A 19,634-nucleotide genomic window follows, 5' to 3' on the forward strand; every position below is an offset into this window, starting at 1 on the left:
GCTAGCAAAAAAAATTCGTTTTTTCCTTTTATTGGAGAACGATTTGGAATAAGATGATATCGCTTTGGAACAATGTAGAACAAACTCAGAACAATCTGGAACAATTGTCAAAATTTTAATTTTCAAAAAAAGGGGGGGCTAACTTCACACACATAAAAATGAACGCCCTGGGTAAAGTGAATACCTTTTATTTTCGCTTATCTTTCTGAGATTGCGCTACGAGTCTCTAGCAGTTGAAGGAATGACCAACTGTGACGTTATGAAAATACGGAACGACATATGATTGCGTTTGTTTGTGTTTAATAGAGACATATAGAAAATTGAATGTTTTCTTGTGATTTTTCCTTAGGTATGTAGCTTAATTATTATTTGTAATTATTCTTTAACCAGTGTGAATGATTTTGTATAAAAATTCTATATGTCTTTAATCGTGTATTCGAGGTTAAAATTTTTTACTTGGTGCTTCAACTTATTCTAACCTTTCCAAATTCGCGTTAGGTAGGTCCTTTAAGCAAAGCGGGTGGGGGCAAAGCGGATGATCTAACCTCTTTATTCTGTATATGATTACAATGAAAATACTAGGAATACGGGGGGACAGACGACCTTTCGAGTGTAAGAAAGGTACGTGTTTGTTTACATCTTATTTTTGTTTATTTTTTGCCACGATGCAGTATGATGATTTGTTTGACTGATCCAGTGCAGTCGTTGCATCAAATGGGCCCATGAAGGCTGCAATACATATAGAGGATTTGGTAGCTACTTTTGTGATGATTGCCAAGATTGAATCTAATTTTTTAAATTTCATTTGCATTGCTCGAGTGATCCATTCGCTTTGCCCAGGGCCAACCCCCCCCCCCCCTGGGCAAAGCGGATAGTTTCTCTTCTTTTTCATGTTTTAACTGAAATGACATATTAATGTTCGTTTTTTTTTAATTGTTTTTTGTTTTATTTCAAAGTTAAGTCCTTTAAGATATTTATGAAAATAAAAATGGCTTCTGATCTCAATTTTAATTATGTCATTTTTTCGTCTCTATACCTTAACATGTTCGCGCTGCCCGGGCTTCTCCTACGTACGAGTATGTATAAGCTATATATATTAAATTAAGAATATGAAAATTTTATAAATGTAACACTTCGTGGATTCATTACCATGTAGATAATAATACATGAACTAGGATAAATTAGTTTTAATATTTAACCTCAAGGCATTGTATATAATATTCACTAACATTTATTATGCATAGAATCCTATATATACATATTTATATAATACAAACTTTAGCGAATCAATAGAAACTATGTAGATTTAATTATGGTGTCTTATTACAAAAGAATAATTACTTGTAGTATTCTCTCTCTCTCTCTCTCTCTCTCTCTCTCTCTGCGTGCGTGCATGCGTGCCGTGTGTGTGTGTAACAAACTGATAAAAATTATAAATATATGTAATTACAAAAAATACATTATTTTCTGAAGTTTAGAAAATAAATTTGCAATTAATAAAGTAGTGAGAGAGAAATATTTTAGGTTATAGATATATTAAGTAAACTCGGCAAAGAAAATGATAAGAAATTATATTTGAAAAAGAAAAATTTGTCTGTAAATCTTATAAAGTTATCCCTTACACTTTTTGTTAAGAGTGAAGTTCCTACTCTAAAGGTTTTCAAGAAAAACAGTTTTTCTAAGCATACCATGAAAATATACATATTAATAATATTATTTGGATAATTTTAATTATTTATAATTAATTATAATTATTATAATTATATTAGTATGTAATTGTAATTATTATAATTATATTAGCTATTAAATTATTTAATTATACATTAGTTATAGCTAATTAAATTATTGAATGTATGTACGTGTATTGCTTAGTAAAATTGAAACATAAAGATACAAAGTAACAGAGATATAAAATATTGACAATTTTAGAACATTTTCTTCAAATCCGTTTTCTTCTCGGTATTTTTATCTCAATAGAAATTAAAAAGAACGAGATATGCCTTATATATACAAAGAAATAAAAATAAATAATTAATATAAATTTTTATAAAACTTAACGAAAAATTATTATTATTATATTTAGATATGTGTTACATTATTTTATTTTTATTTTTCTTTTTTAAGTATTTATTTAATATTTAAGTATTTCTTTAGTACAACTTGAAGTTTATTTTCGGCTTTTTTATATTTCTTTCAGATTAAATATTATACGAAACAACGAGAAAAAAAATAGAATTGTTTTATATCACAAGCATAAGTAAGAGAAATATACTGTGCTTTTTTAAGTTGTAGAATAAATACAGCAACAAATAATAACACTGCGTGACGTGATTTTTGCTGTTTGAATAAAAGATACCATTTCCGATGTATTTTCGCGAGCTGAACACGAATCCGGTAATGAAATTGCTCCATCACGTCAGGTTTGTGAGAAAAGTGAAGTTAAAGGTGTCGAAATTGACGTTTTTTTGATATATTTGTGATTTTTTGCTAGCGAAGTAAATTTTTTTTTCTACTTTCATTTACGCCATCTTAAAGTGCCAACTTTTATCTTTAAAATATATATTTTTTTAACATCGTACGTTTTTTTTCACCGAGATAATTCTGCGTAGTCACGCAAAGAAAAACGTTCTGTGTCAAAAATGTTTTTGAAGAAAAAGTTTTAAGAACTGTGTGATGATTTTTATAGTAGGAAGGTTTTTAAGGTCACCAAATTCGAATCTGAAGTCAAATTTTCGAAATTCAAAATGGAGGATTCAATATGGCGGAAAAATTTGTCATCGCAAAAAATTTTTATCACAAAAATTTGTCATTTGCGCTTTAATTTAATTAAAAAAATATTGTTTACAACGGATTTAGTGACATTAAAAACCTTATTGCTACTAAAATTATCACACAGTTCATAAAACTTTTTTTTCAAAAACATTTTGGCACAAAATGTTTTTCTTTGTGTGACTATACGCAAAGATCATCTCGGTGAAAAAAAAAACGTACGGCGTTAAAAAAATATATTTTAAAGATAAAAGTTGGCACTTTAAGATGGCATAAACGAAAATAGAAAAGAAAATTTACTTCGCTGGCAAAAAATCACAAATACGTCAAAAAACGGTCATTTTGACACTTTTAATTTTACTTTTCTCAAAAACGTGACGTAAGAGAGCAATTTCATTGCCGGATTCATGTTCAGCTCGCGAAAATACATCGGAAATGGTATCTTTTATTCAAACAGCAGAAAAAAAGTATTAAAACGTCGGGCAGTGTAATCAGCATTTTTTATTAAATAAATCTACTTATCGATTTAAATCTCACCGTCGCACGCGATGAGATTATTATTACACTTCAAAGAAATATCAAAACAATAGTAAATAGATGATTTTGATTATTCTTCTTTTGATTTACAGTTGGATTAAAATAAATTCATTATTTCAATGACTGAAAAAAGAAGTAATAATAATTATATTACATACACTTATATTAAATTTATTTTAAGAAATACGAAACAAGTAGGAAAAGAAAAGTTTTTTGTGACACGTATCTGACGTATCTAATGTATATACGTCATGATATAGGGAAGACCGGGGTCAGTTGACTACATGGAGAAAATTTTATATTAAGTTTTAATATAATTTTAAATTACACTTTACTATGTCTTGAATTTTCGTATGGACCCTCACAACATAATTCCGACTTAACTTTTACTATGGTAATACTAATTTTTATCACATAAATAAAGTAATTATTTTGTTAAGCCGTATTCTAACATAAAAAGTTAATTTTTACTATGGTACGCAAACAAAATTTGCTAGGTATATATTTTTTACTTATCTTTACAATACTAACTTTCATTCAACAAGATTTGATTTTGTAATAAAAAATTTTACTATAAAATTTATTCTAAAAAGTGTAAAAATTACGTTGTATTATTGTTTTTAAAAAAATAATTAAAGCATTTAAACTTATAATTTACATGAAGACCGCAGTTACTACCACATTACAGTAATTTTAAATATAAAATTTTCTCCGTGTATAGGAGTAAGTAGAATAATCGAGGCTACATTAAAAACAAAACATGCGAGACACGCGTAAACGTGGCTGAGCACGCAGCAGCAACTGTACGTCTGCTGTAACATCTTGTTGCGAACACATCTATGATAGAAGTTATGCCACAATTTAAAAAAGTGGTATACCTAGTAAATATTTTTATTTTTAAAGTTTTTGTTTTACAATCGTATATGATTGTCTGAGATATTTGATTTCTACTCTAGATAGTAAGTCTTACTTAATAAAGTCCAACAAATTTTTTTTGTTTATGTGTCTTTGTTATCGTATATTGTTAATGTTTTTAAAAAATGAACGGATAGGGATAGTAGACTAATCACTGGAATGGCGTGGAACTGTATGATTCATTTAGTGACGACTCTTATAGTATTTACTCAAAATTTTATTTCTTTAAAGAGATTTTCCTCAGTGGTAAATGTTATAAGTTTAGTTCCCTCATGTCCAATCTCGAAAATTATGCTCATTCGACGTTTTTGCACGAAATGAACAAATTTTGCAAAAAGAAGCATGGTTTTGCCCTGCGAAGCGAATGTTTGTGTTTAAAATATATTTTTATAAAAGTTTTATTAATATGTAGCTAAAGATGTAGCTTAAAATACATTAATCTTTATTTTAATAATCTTAGTCGAATTACCCCGGTCCCGGGGCTAGTTGGATCAGATAGAATCCATTAGAAAAATGCATTTTTTTTCATATTAATTATCAGTGTTTCTCTTATTATTAAAATATTATTAGGTAGTCAAATGTATGTATAGTAACTGCGGTGTAGAATTTATTTTTTCGATAAGTCTCTTAATTTCGTCTGTAAAAATTCGAAACTGGAAAATGAGTCTATTATATAGCCCCGGTCTCCCCTACGAACAGTAAAACGTCTTGCTTCTTAAAAGTCTCTCAAAAGCCACAAGTTTGGAGGTATATTCCTTGCACACGCTCGCGCGCGCGTGAAAAATTAAATTTATATTCTTTTTCTGTTTTACGACAGGATAGTACCGTGCGGTGACGGTTTGCCCTAGACAATTACCCTTTGCAGCTGCGGTCCGATTACGGTGCAAATCCATGTTATGTTCGAAAATCGGCAGCAAAGCGTTAATCGATATTAATTACATCACACGATGACTCGAATTCTATCATTCGAATCCGTTTTCAGCCCTGTTGACCCGATACGGAACGAGTGGCATGACTATTTGGCTTCCCGCACGAAATCGTACCCGACGTAGTGTATATTGATAATCGATTTTTGGTAGAGCGAGACAGATATATTTGCATGGGAATTGACATTGCGCGAGACAATTCGACTTTTGATGTTATGTAACGAAACGTGACGCGTTCGGGACTTAAATTGAATCGACGTCGCTTCCATGTGCGATGTTATGTAGACACGGCAAAGTAGGTCCGTAATGCAAATTACTTATCTACATAGAGAAAATGTATAAATAAATATAAGTGTACAAATAAAATGTAAACGAATATAAACATATCTAAAAATCCTTCTGTACTCGTTGTAGCATTGTTTAAAATTTATATAGAATCCGAAGACTAAACTTACATAATTTTTGAAATTACTCGTGAGACAAAATACCTCATCAAAATATAGCATCGAGTATAATTGGTGTGCGTTCGATTTATGATCTAGAGTCGTGACTGTAGCATAAGTATAGACTACACATTCCAATGAAATTGTTACTATCTGCAGTTTAAAAAGAGTGAAACAGCTTGGGGCATATTATTCTCTCTCTTTCTTTCTCAAATATTAGCAGTGAGGATTATGGTACATAAAGTTAAATTGCTTTTCCTATCGCCTCTATTGCGTTCCCATCCAAAACGACTTAAAAAGAGATACGCTTCAACATTATATTTTCTTTCTAAAGGATCTCGATGCTAAGATCAGTTAAAATAGGAAATGCACAGCATATACCTACCTATTACGTCTGTGATCGTAACAACGGTTATTACCTTCAGACTAATATTCCGTTAGAGATTGATTTTCGAAAGGAAAAAGGAAAGATAATGAAAATTTTTGGCACAATTCATGTTTTATATATATATATATATATATATATATATTTGTTGATATAATTTATATATACCATTAAAATTTACTCGAAATTGTTATTTACTTGTCTTTCTCTTTTTTTTTTAGAAGGTTATCAAGATTTAGCCTATTACCGAACGTTCTTTTACAGAATTTAAGAAAACTTCAGTGTTGATTAGTTTTCGTGTTATTGTAATTGATTGATGAGATTCATAAGATTCTTATCATCGTCATCTCTACATTACTATTTTCTTATAAAAAAGTTCAGAGCAATCAGTCAGAGATTTTTCTCATCTGCCGAAACTATGTTCGCGTCAATGAAATCAATCGCTAGTAAAATTTTCGAAAGTTAGTTGTACATTTATTCCATCTGCATTGCGTTTATTAAAATCTATAAGTTTATTATTTTGTTTATAAGGTTTACAATATTGCAACAGTGATTTACTACACGCGTTTATCTTCGTTAAAGCGAAATCACGCTGAATTTTCTGCTGCAAAGTTCGCAGAATAAGTTCTCTAATTATCATTTTTCTGAAAGGATATCTATTTGTCACTAGTATATTTGTCAATATCCGATTTTTTGTTTAAATTAATTCTTTAATTCTTGGTTCTTGGAATAAAAAGATTTGTAAAAATTCATAAATTAACGCACACAATTATAATTAATTGCAAAGTTTTAAATTTGCGCATCTTATTTTGTTTTCCTAAACTTCTTTGTGAGAGATGTACATTGTGAATGTCTGATGGATATTAATAATATCAATATTTCCAATAATATACAATATTTATATTTATAGAAGGTACTCTTTCTAACCATTTTCGATTATAAGCCTATACATTGTGATAAGGGGAAAAAAGATTTATAATATTGTACATTAATGATTTGTTTAAATGTAATAATTTATTTAAATCATTAATGTATAAAATTAAATCTTGTATTTTTCTCTGTCACAATATCGTTTGATTTTATCGTTATAATGCTATTTAATATCGGAAATAATTCGGGAAAATTATTCCAGTCGATTTTTATTTTGGTTATTGTATAAAGCGACAAAATATTAGTTTGTATAAATTGGCTATTTGCCTATTTTAATATATATTTTTTTATACACTGGTTTCAATACTTGATTCACTACTTTATTTATGTTTACTTTGTTTATGTCACATAAGAAAACAATATGATAGAAATGTAATTAAAATTTTACTTATTTAGAGATCAAATATACAGCGTTTTTTCTGACGCCATGCAAATGCGTTATTCTGAAAGAGTAGCATAACGGTACGAGAATTAATTAAATTAGTCGAGTACTCCGAAATCTGCGTTATATTCCTTCTGCAAGAGAGATACTGTGCTTTGTATTGTACGTGGTAAAAATGTCCAAAAAATAACTTCTCTTCCAATTGTAGAAAATTGAAAATTTAGTGCATACGTGTTATTTTGACCTTTCAGCTACAATCCTAAAAGAAAAATGAGGGCCGACTGTTGCTACTTTTTAAAATAGTAAAAATATAAAACATGAGAATTTTACAAATACGATTTTCTCAATAGATATTGACATCTGAGTAATGCCTGGCTGAAAACGTTATTAATTTTATAAATTTTATTTTATCATAACGATATTTTTAAATATAAATTTGAAACCGTTGAAATTTTTTGAGTAAGTTCATGTTTCGATATTGTAAATGAAAACCAAGCGAAATACTCTTGACGTTTACTTTTGATAATGGAAATACAATTTTGTGTACAGTACATTTCCTCGCGTCTATATTGATAAAAATTTCTGGTAGAAAATGGACGAACCTGATGAAGATTTTGATCATACACAGATTAGAATTCTGGTTATTTTAACTAAAATTTAATAGATTCAACTAGAAAATTCTAATTTGTCTATTTTCATGTTCCACATGCAATAGTAGATCAAATCAATGACACTTAACAAGTATGTCGGTACACAACTTAAAATCAATAATTTAATAAGGCGAGTGCTTCAATCGTTTTTTTACTATTCTATTCGCGATCAAAGATAGAAACGTCGTTGAACACAAGAACACTTAGGATAATCCCTTTTTTTAAATTTAATGCGTTTGTAATAGAAAGAGAGTTTGTTCCATCCACAAAGTTTTATCACTCCGCGACGTAAACGTCCAAGATGTTTGACGTTTGTTCTTCATAATTTGCAATAATTCTCTGTCGTAAGACATAAACCTCAAACATAAACCTCGCGCTTTCGTAACCAACGCGTGCAGCAGTACTTAGAGCCACGATCTCGTTCGTATATAACACCATCACCGCCGCGTCGCGTTGATAGTGGCAGATGTATCAGAAGGTGGCAAACGGAACTCCGAGTAGGAGATACCAAAGAGTGGCGGGAGATACGTACTCGTGCGGGCGTGAACGATAGAGACGGAAGCAACGGAACGATAGACCGAAAGAGAGGGAAGAAAGAAAAAAGCACACACAAGAGGTGGGAGCTTTCGCGGATCGTGAGATACCGTCGGAGGGGACAACAGGGGGCCGGGCGGTTGGAAAGGAGGAGGGAACGTGGAGGCCATGAGGAGCCTTACGGCGGTGGGGACGAGTGGTGGTGGCGACGCTGGCGGTGGCGGCGGTGGCGGAGGCCGCTCGTCGTTCAACACGCAGGATCAGTCTCGGGGAGAGAGACCTCGCTCCGTCGCTTTCGCCTCGCTCTATCTAGTATCTCCGCCGCATTCGTACACGCTGGCAAACGCGCCGTTCTTTACACGCTTAAGTTAAAAAGGAAACGCGAATTTGCCGCGTACGGTAAAGTTCGGCGGAAGAATCGCGGAGATCTCGACGAACGCACGGTAACGGCGCCGCCGGCGTCTTTCGCGTCGGTATAGACGGGAAGCCTGTTGCGAGTCGCTTCCGTCGATCCGTCCACTTCCTCACCTCCCTACTTCCTTTCTCCCTGACGTATTTCCGTCAGGTAGAAGGGCCGTCGCACCTTTCGCTTTTCTTTGCTCCGATATTTCTCCTTCACCGGACGAATCGATCCGCGACGTGTCGTGGTGGTTGCATCGACTGTTGTTGTTTATTACGGTCAACGGGGAAGCCGGGTCGAGGGACGCGGAGCGAAAACGAAAGGAAGAGAGGAAAATCACGAGGAAGCGAGAGGAGATATCCGCGTGCGTTCTCGTTCCATCCTCTTTGATCGAGCACGCACCCTTCTATCGGTCGACGAAGAGAATACGAGGGAGAGTAGTGGGTACCGCGTGTAAGAATCATGCCACGACGCTATCCGCGCTATCAGCTCGAAATGGCGATCTCGGTGTTGTAAAATAAAGTGTAGAACGCTATGTAATAAAGGCAAAGTAATGAGAGAGAAAGAGAGAGATATGAAAGATAAAGACCGTGTAAGAATTGCGCGCTGACGTTTAAACCGCGACGTAGTACGCTCTTGAGTGGTGAGCCTTTTTCTTACGAGGACGTGAATGTAAAACTAATTAGCGAGGGGTACTAGCGTGATGAGAGTGATGAGAGGAGAAGAAGAGAGAGGGAAAGACGGATAGGAGCACCGACACAGCTGGGTTGAAGTATCAAAGATAAGGGAGACTTTGCGTTCGCCGGTATGTGTCTGGTGGGTCCTCAGGGCATGCTGAGGAAAAGGGCGAGATAAATTCCTCGATTTTTCTCAGTCTTTCTCTTCTTCTTTCTCGTCCGATAGTTTCCAGAATTCACGCGTAACTGTCGAGCTGATGAACGTCGAATATAGGGATGAGACCGGATCGCTGTCTAAGCGTTTTAGAGCCGACGTCTACTTTCGAATGAGACAAGACGGGATAAAACAACGTTACGCCATGCCCCATTTCTGTTGAGAATTTTCCGCAGTCAGCTCGTATATTTTGCACGCGAAACGAATGAGGAATAAATAGGGTTGTACGATTAGATCTGGCTTTCTGCTCATGCCAGACCGCCGATCTGGACTAGTCATTTCGTGGATCGTTCAGCGAGAGTTTTATCAAAATAAATTATTTAAGTCGTACGTCTGAAAATTTTTGTAAGCGTAAGAGAATACGTGTGAAACCATATAAACATAAATATAACAAAAGGAACTCCTCACGTTTATACTTATTATATAAAATTTTGTCATATGATTATTTTTTGTTTTTTAAATTCGAAGTTCAATTCTCTTCTTCGCGATGATCATCTATAATTTACGAATAATATTTTTTCACGGCGAACTTTGCATTCTAAAATGAAAAAAGTTTTCAGAATTTTTGGAATATTTAATGTCACTCAATCGAATTATCTGTTTACATAAAATGTTATTATAAATTGTGACAAGAGTAATCAAAGTAAACTCTACTGTCAGTTTTTGTAATATTAATATTAAATACTATGGTAATTAAACTTTAGATTAACTTCTCGCAATGAGAAAATCGAATGGAAATTACTCGGATAGTAAAACGACGGCTTCTACGGAACTTCCGGGAAACTCGGAATGAGACTCTGGAGATTGATTTATTGCGTCGTATCTATTTATACTACGGTAAAGATTACATCGATAACCAACTTGTTTCAACTTATTTTTATACATATACCCACGATGATACATTGATACGTAAATAAGAGGAAAGAAACCATACAATATGCTGGAATCGCGTTCCTCTCTCAATGTTACGTAAATAAGCAATTTTATCGTTCCAACGTGTTCTTAGATTAAACACTAAGAAAAAAAAAGAAAAGAACAGCATCCAGATCCTAATCGATTCGGCAGGCCTGTTGCTCCGACCGGCTTGAAATTTTAAACGCTGCTATTAAATTCGAACCTTACGTGGTTGTGTACAAGTATCCGTCGATCCCGATGCTGCGAAGCCCACGTTTAAACTTTAAGCACGAACGGGTAATGCAACCGGACGGGGTAATGGGTTAAACGCGGCCGAGTACTCTCTCTCATATATATATATATCTCTCTCTTTCTCCATGCAGCTGCGGCCCTTTATCGGCCACCACCGAGACGCCTCGATCGATAGCGCGCGAATATGCAATACGCAAAAAGCAACGCGCTCGAGCCTCGGTAGCTCGGTAGCGGCATAAAATTGTACGCGTCGTCGTGATGTCCGCAGGACGAGGTGAGAATAATATGCGCTCGCGAATTGCGCGCGAGGGTGCGCGAGCCGGAAGGGGACCGAGCTTGCCACAGCAGTGACCTGTGAGCTCGCAGGCGGTACGTACGTTCGATGTGTCGTGAAAGAGCCCGTGTCAACGGCGACAATCTCGCGGTCGCAGTTTTTTGGACGAACGACGGCTTCTCGTGAGTAATCGGGTTAGGTCCTGCCAGCCGAGTCTCCTGGGTAGCCTCGCTTCTTGGTCGGCTCTCCAATCGTCGCGTCCACGTCTTCGCTGGGCGCGCGAAAGAGCTCGAGTTTGAAGAGGACTTCGAATTTCAAAACGATCGCCTTCCTATCAGCGAACATTGCTGTCCTTTTTCGAGGATACGTACAAGGGATACATTGTGCGCTGAGACGGCGTAATATCCGCAGATATCGTTGAATCACGTAGATACTATAAAACCGGTAAGCTCTTCTCTATGTAGTTTATTAACGCCTCGTGATCCTTCGATTTCGGTTAGAATAAGAAAAACGTATAAAAACTTCTTACATCTTCTTTGTTTTTCTTCTTTTGTCTTTCATGTATTGCTCCATTTCGGTAATCTATTCAACTAGGCAGCTATTGCATTTTTAGTAAAGATTGAAAGTAGTACACGGAAAGAATTTTCTCTTCAAATTTACTCTAAAAATATGACAGTTGTGATACAATACAATATTTTAAAGATTTTTACCATGCACTTTAATAAAATTAATCAAACTTATTTTATATTTTATTGTAATTTTATTAAATGAATGAGAGAAAATTCTTTGAAATACAATATTGCTCCACGATTATCATATTTTCAGGGTAAACTCTAAGAAAAAATTTTCTCCATGGGTGTGTGTACGTTACGATGGGAATTTAAGTTTCGTCGCTATAGATATAGGAACTTATATGTTCATTCGTGATAATAGCAATCCCACAATTGGCATAAAATAGACTTTTCCAAATCTATATATAACATTGAAAGTTGAACTCGTCGAAAGTACATTTTCTTTTTCACAATAATGTTTACAAAAATAGAACAACACGCGACAAAGGAAGTTAATGTACCCACACAAAATGATAGATGTACAATATGTTGACTTTTTTCTATAATTTATTTTAATATAAAACAAATAATATCACAATTTGATCCATTATATGAGATTCCGTTATTATTATAAAAATCTATGTTAGACAGAAAATGAATGAGTAGACATATATATAGAGTACGTTGAATGCGTTTAGATTCCTTGTAAAAAAGATCGTGAACATCACACTGCACGATAATTTTTTAATAACTTCATTTCCTTAAATTACTGTTATTAACAAAATTAAAGTGTTAAAATAACCCTGAAGTAAGTGACCATCAATAATACGCTGAAGATTTAAGAAACGCTAATTAGTGAAAAAATCCGCAGCCATGGCGTGACTTTTCTGGGGCATTATAAACGAAAAACACGGATTCGCGTGCTTGAGCTGTATTTAAATGTTCTAGAGGAGTAAATTAGAGAATACGTTGAATTACCTTGAGTATTCGTGTCACGAAAAAGTCAAGTCGTTGCTCGCGTCGTGCATGCCATGATGAAATACCCTGTATATATGTTCAATTAGAATTAAGAGCTTTGCAACAGCTGTTTCAGCAAATTGAAACAACAGATTAAAAACTTCACGCTATTAATCCGCTGTCGTTATTTTCTTGATGATCAATGTGAATGTAATGAAGTAATAACCCTATTTTATCAAGCGGAAATTTTTTTTCTTATGAGAATTTTCATAATTAAAATGAATATTACTATCGAAAGTCGAATCAAGGAAATGTTAATCAATGTAATTATTCGTGTGAAATGATAGAAACTTATAGAAGCACGTTTTATCAGATACAAAAAGTAATAAGAAAATTATTTTAGTACTATTGTACTTGCTAAATTACTTTATTCCGCTCGCGTTTATGTAAATAAGTATTTTCTTAACGCGAACAGTGTAAATTAACACTGCTTAAATAAAATAAAATGCAAACCAAAATGCCAAAGAGAGAGATATTTGGACATGTTAAGAGGTATTTGAACATGTTAAAGCTTATTACCGAATCTTGAATAACATCCTATAGCTAAAAAGGAAGCAAATATAGTTATACCTATACACGATGGAATTATAACGTTAGTTAAACAATTTCTTTTAAACAACAACGCATTATTCTTAATACTGTGATTTTTTTTTATAATCACATCACACGTTTATTGCGAATTTATAATTATATCTACGGTATGAGACTTTTCTTTTCTGAACTTTTGATATCAAATCTTCTACATGGAGAAAATTTTATATTTAAAATTACTATAATGTGGTAGTAGCTGCGGTCTTCATGTAAATTATAAGTTTAAATGCTATAGTTTTTTTTTTTTAAATAATAATATAACGTAATTTTTACACTTTTTCATAGTAAAAATTTTTTATTACAAAATCAAATATACCTAGCAAATTTTGTTTGCGTACCATAGTAAAAATTAACTGTTTTCATGTTAGAATATGGCTTAACAAAATAATTACTTTATTTATGTGATAAAAATTAGTATTATCATAGTAAAAGTTAAGTCGGAATCATGTTGTGAGAGTCCATCGAAAATACAAGATATAGTAAAGTGTAATTTAAAATTGTGTATTAAAACTTAATATAAAATTTTCTCCGTGTAGTACCACCAATATAGCGATTTGTTATTTGCAAGAAAAATTTAACAACAGATAATAATCGGTGAGCCATGTACAGTTTTTTTATCAGTTTGCGGTTTGAGTGACGTAACCGGTAACTCTTAATCCTTGTAAAGCCATTTTTGTACGGTAACATGTTTCGTGACTTGACGTCTGAACGATTTAACACTCATCTCGTTGCGCATTAACAACATTTTCCATCGTTCAGCCTCCCGTCGTCCCGTCTAACCGCGACGGAGCCCATGAGGTTTGAAGTGTCTGCATAATTCATAGTCGATCTCATGGCGGTAACCTCTCGTCCATCATCTTCGGCTCGTCGGTCGTTTTCATGTTCATCGCGGCACACTTGCGAGGTGTCCTCGAGATAACGTCATTGAAGGTAATCATTCTCCCGTTTTTCTGAGCACGGGAAAGATTCGATGTCGCGTAAGTTTTTTGAAGTAGTATAACATCAAAGCGCGATCTCTGTTTCTTTGATATCTTATTAAATAAAATTAGTACAAGAAATGAATTTAAAATTTGACAGATGTTACGTGCATAATAATTTTTAAGATAATTTTAAATAATTAAAATGAAGTAAATATAACACGTTTTTTGACATGAAAACTCTCTTTCTGTGTTGAAGTCAAAAATTTTAGATAATACATTTTCTCTAACCCTCTGTGGATCTCTTTTTGAGGCCCTCTTTTATTTTATAAATTGCTCGCTCAATTTTTATGAAACATGGCTTATGGGATAATTTCATAATGCTTTATTCGAATCTGAGGTCGAAAATAAAACATTTGAAAGATGGATTCAATATAACGGACAGAATTTTTGAAAATTTACTGTAAAAACTCGATTTTAGGGAATTTTTAATTGCAAAGTATAATAACATCAAGTTTCCAGTTTTGCTTGACTTGAAACTCATCAATAATATGTAAACAGTTAATACTGGTTTTCATACTGACTTTTAAACTCTGATTATAAACCCTGTGTGACAAAGTTTCTTTTACATGATGATTACTGTTCTTTTGAAATTCGATTTTTCAGACTACATTCAAACTTGGATATTCTTCCTAAAATTGAATTTTACGATAGTCAAAATATATTTTTGAAATTTGAATTTTAGATTTCTGAAACTAGAATTGAATTTAGCTCCCGAACTTTTCGGAAGCAAGGTCTTCCATGAGTTACTTAGAAAATTCTGGTCCTTATACATATAAAGGTTTAAAATTGAAGAACGTTAATTATTTCTGAGATAAGATACAGGATTTGATATATTCTTGTTCGCAAATGTAACCTTTTTACGGTTTTTATAAACACTATATCTCTCTCTATAAGAGTATTAAAACATCTTATATCTATTTTATAATTATGTAGTTTGACATTAGCTGTAGATATATACGTCTAAATATCAGCTAAAAATAAAAAAAATTTGATAATTTATTTTAAAGATAACTGTAAATTATTTATGTTCTTAAGTTAGACGACCCCTGAGGCCCTAAAATAATACCTAAGTTTGAAATTTTTTGGGGGTAAATAAATAACTGTGATCAAAAACTGTTTGGAGGGCTTTAGTGTACATATATAGCAAACTAAAAAAATATTTTTTTATTAGCCTTATGTCTAAAATGTCGGCACATTGACTCACTCGCTGAATCTTTTTTTTCTACAGCTTTAAATCGGTGCGTACAGGATTTCAGGCACACGGTTCGACTCTGAACAAAATACAAAGAATTTTCATTATCTGCATGTCAAAAACTAGAGAAGTACATAGGGATTTTTTTAAATATTAGTTTTTCTCAAAATGGTAACTATTTTACAAAAAGTTGCATTTTTGCCTTAACATTCACGTATAAAAATATTAATTGAAAAAAGTTTTCAATATTTCAAAAAATCTACGTACTTCTTTACAGAATGTATTAAAGAATATCCTGTGAAAATTTCAAGTAAATCACATGAAAATTGTAAGAGTTATGTTGTACACGGATTTAAAAAATCCTGTTTTGAGAAAAATGCGTTTAAAATTTTTCAAGAGAATTTTTTGTAATAATCGACAGCTCTAACAATATGATAGAGATATAATTTCGCTACAAAACTGTTTCCATCGCATTTCTATGACTAAAAGCTGACGATTTAAGCAAAAAAATTTCAATTTTTTCAAACCCCTCAGGGGTGGTCTAACCTCTTAAATATATAATACTAGTGGGAGAGTCTTGTCAACATAAAAAATATATAACATAATCGATTGGAACGCATATTACATATTCTTTACATTGATTTACATCCGATTTTCTTATTTTAATTTAAACTCTCATGAATTTAGAAATACTAGAATTATTCTAATACAAGTATGATACGTGTTTGATATGAAGTTGAAAGGATAAATGTGCGTGTATCGATTTTTTAAACTTTTTAAGTACGGAGAAGCTGCGTTAGTCCATACATACGAATATATGTTGAAAGTTAGTATTTGTTGAAAGTTAGTATAAGGTCATATAATATTAAATCCAAATATAATTTATCTTTTATCTACATTCTTTCATGTATTTACGATTATGTAGATTGATTAATATCAATTAAGCATCATGTATTCACTTTCTTTTGTGAGACTTTATCAAGCATTATTTAGCTTAAACGATAATTGCCAAAATTCATTTACCTATATACTTTTATTATATTTTTTGTTATATCCGCATAAACATTAATAAATGTTTAAAAAGCGACACTAATTGTTAAGCAATCTTTATAAATATTTATAATTTTTTAAATAAATATAACACAAATGTACATGCATAATAACACAATGTACATACATATACAAACAAAATATTTTGGAGATTTGTATAGATTAAAAAAAATTTTTTTAATATTTGCACTAAACTTAATTATATATTTTGAAAATACAGTTTTTTGTGATATTCTCGATAGTTTTGGACGTATTCCATAAGTATAAACTTTTTTTTTAAATATCAAATAAAAAGAACAAAGTCTTAGACTATAATGTGAATACTGAATAACGAAAGCTTAAACAGTCTGAACTGGATCTTAGTGCTTAAATAATATTTCAACGTTAATTTACATATATCCAGTTCTGTAATTTATGCGCCGAAATTATTTTCAGTTTTGAAATGCAATCATACTCAGAACTAGGATGGCAATGTTACAAATTAAATTGACAAGCAATTTAATAATAAATAAAATGAAATTTAATAACAAATAAAATGAAATAAATTGAATAACAATTAGTTTGTATATAACTTATAAATTTTTACTTCTAGACGTATCTAAAAATTATTTGAAATTGGTCGATGTTTTGTTGTTGCTCTAATAATTCGCCTTTTCGCAACATGTGTTCTCTGACATCGAGTTGATAATAAATTCATGTTAATATTGAACCTGGATGCTCATAGCTTGTAGTATAAATGCATTTTTGTAATATATAAAAGCAAATGGTATAAACGACGAAATCTCGTACAGGTACCACGGGGACGAAGCGTCTATCCTTGTTCATTCGATACGTTGCACTGGATCGACAGCAATTTGAATAATTTCTTTCTGGCTCACCGGTAACTTCTTAAAAAGACTTTCGATAGCTTTATAAATCGCTCCAACGATCGTTATGGTAAAGTACCCGATCAGTATGAAATCCTCCTTTGTGCCCGCTTAAACGATTTTCATTACACAAGGCTTTGTCGCACAAGATCTCTGACTTTAGAACTACATGAACATTAAAGAATTTTCTTTGGATAGTTTCGTTACTTGTTTATTATTCCGCTAATACAATTTTGTTGTTTCTATGTAATAGACAAGATAATATAAAATACGATACATAAACATCAAGTGTATATTACATATACACACATATGTATATATGTTTTTATTAAAAATTTATTTTTATATATTTACTTATAAAATATTCAATGTTATATGCATGTACAAGATATATCAGACCACCCATACTACCCTTTTTTCTTGAAAATGTAGTAGTCGGAAGTTGGGGAAAAATTTTTCATTAGCAACTTTTGTCTAAATTATCTAACGGTAGTATTTTGGTTTTTTGGAAACTAGGACAAACTAGGTCAAGTCTGAAATTTTTAATAGAAACACAGGTCGAATAGGATCGTTAAAAGGTCTTTTAAAAACAAACAACTTTGGCTTAAATTTTTTTAAATACCATTTACGGTTTACGAGGAAAATATTAAATATTAAAAAATATTATAGAATATGAGTCGTCCATTTGTCCAGATATCGAAAAAAGGTTATCGAAAGTTTAAATTAAAATCTTATGTGACAAATCAAACATTTTACGATGTTTTGTGCTTTTAGAAATAAAGGGAAAACCGTAGTACCCTTAAATTTTTAATTGAAACATAAGGTATATAAGATATTATTGGATAAATCTATTGGAAAAAACCTTTAAAAATAAAACTTTATTATTTTTCCAAATTTTGATTACTTTATCTTTTATTTATTTATTTATTTTAATAGTTATATGTACTCTTGTTTTAACGTTCTCTCACTAGTAAATATAATATTCTGTAACAAATGCTTTATATCACACACGCGTGCGCTCTGATCGGACAACTCTAGAAACTTTTATTTTAATGTAAATTTTAAGCAGTTGCTAACTAAACTGAGATGTTTTATTTTTTGGTTTAATATTTCGATTTTAATATCTGATTATTGAAATATGTATTCTGCCAGATACTATTTTGATAGTTGATGATTTTATATTTGGACTTTCATATGAGTTTTGTACATGCGACATATCTCCGTGTTCTACTAAACGTTTTAATTGTCTTTTTTTATTGTATTATAATGCTCAATAATTATTTTGTAAATCTTTTTGCGTCACACAGAAAAAGGCCCAAATTAGGGCTAAAACGTTGGTCATTTATTATTAATATACATAATTACACACTATTATTCAGTGTCGGTTTATTATATTAGCTTACATTTTTATTATTTTTATGATTTTTAATATCTCTTACAGTTAATTCTTATATTGTTCTCTTTTTAACATATTATGTAATTAACATTTTATATAAATAACGTAAATAATATATAGATATAAACGACGTAAAGACTTTTATAAAACATTCTTACTTAAGTCATTCAGATTTTTTTTATAATATAAATGCATTAGACTTTTGATGATATTGAATACGATTTATATTAAATTCGTGCGCGTATGTGTGTATTTGTATGTGTAAAGTATTTTTCTATATGCTTTAATGTTTTTCGTTATTTCCTCAATATTTACAAACTATTAGAAATATCTTTTACTATTTCTAATATATTGTTATTCATCGTTGTTTTTCCATTATACATATTTTTTAATTTAAAATCAACTTTGTATTTATTGGTAGTATGAATAAATGTAATTCCTTAATCTTTAGTATATACGATTTGGTCATTCGTATTCTGCACATTTCTTTTCTTCGAAAAGAACTAGGCGCATATCAAATGATTAGTTATAACATTTATATATAATTTAAAAAATGTACAACCTTATAATACTTTCTAAAAATTTTAAAGTATGAAAAAGAATCACCTAGAGGAAAGTCGCCGATACTGACATAGGTCTCCTAAAGTGACACCCCCTTATTTTTGGGAAACTAACTATTGCACTTTATTAATACTAATAAAATCATGATCTGTTTAGCTAATTAAAGAAGTACAAACTCATAATTCGTAGGTTTGTGGCTTGTTTCTATATCAAATCAGCTAAAAACGAATTCTACAAATGCGAAAATA

At 31.6% G+C, this 19,634-nt stretch overlaps 1 protein-coding gene across 2 annotated transcripts in view; it reads left to right on the top strand.

Annotated features, from left to right (window-relative positions):
* The window catches only part of LOC108759974 (neuronal calcium sensor 2), an 89,440-nt gene that overhangs the window by 1,738 nt on the left and 68,068 nt on the right, over positions 1–19,634 (top strand). The window contains exon 1 of one of the 2 annotated variants that reach the window (XM_018505723.1): positions 11,333–11,626. The exons of the other annotated variant lie outside the window; for it this stretch is intronic. The gene's annotated coding sequence lies outside the window, so the exon portion shown is untranslated. Of the gene's footprint in view, positions 1–11,332; positions 11,627–19,634 lie in introns of those variants that run through there. 2 annotated transcript variants of the gene reach the window in all.

Source organism: Trachymyrmex cornetzi, unplaced genomic scaffold (assembly GCF_001594075.2).
Source record: "Trachymyrmex cornetzi isolate Tcor2-1 unplaced genomic scaffold, Tcor1.1 scaffold210, whole genome shotgun sequence".
Lineage (NCBI taxonomy): Eukaryota > Metazoa > Arthropoda > Insecta > Hymenoptera > Formicidae > Trachymyrmex > Trachymyrmex cornetzi.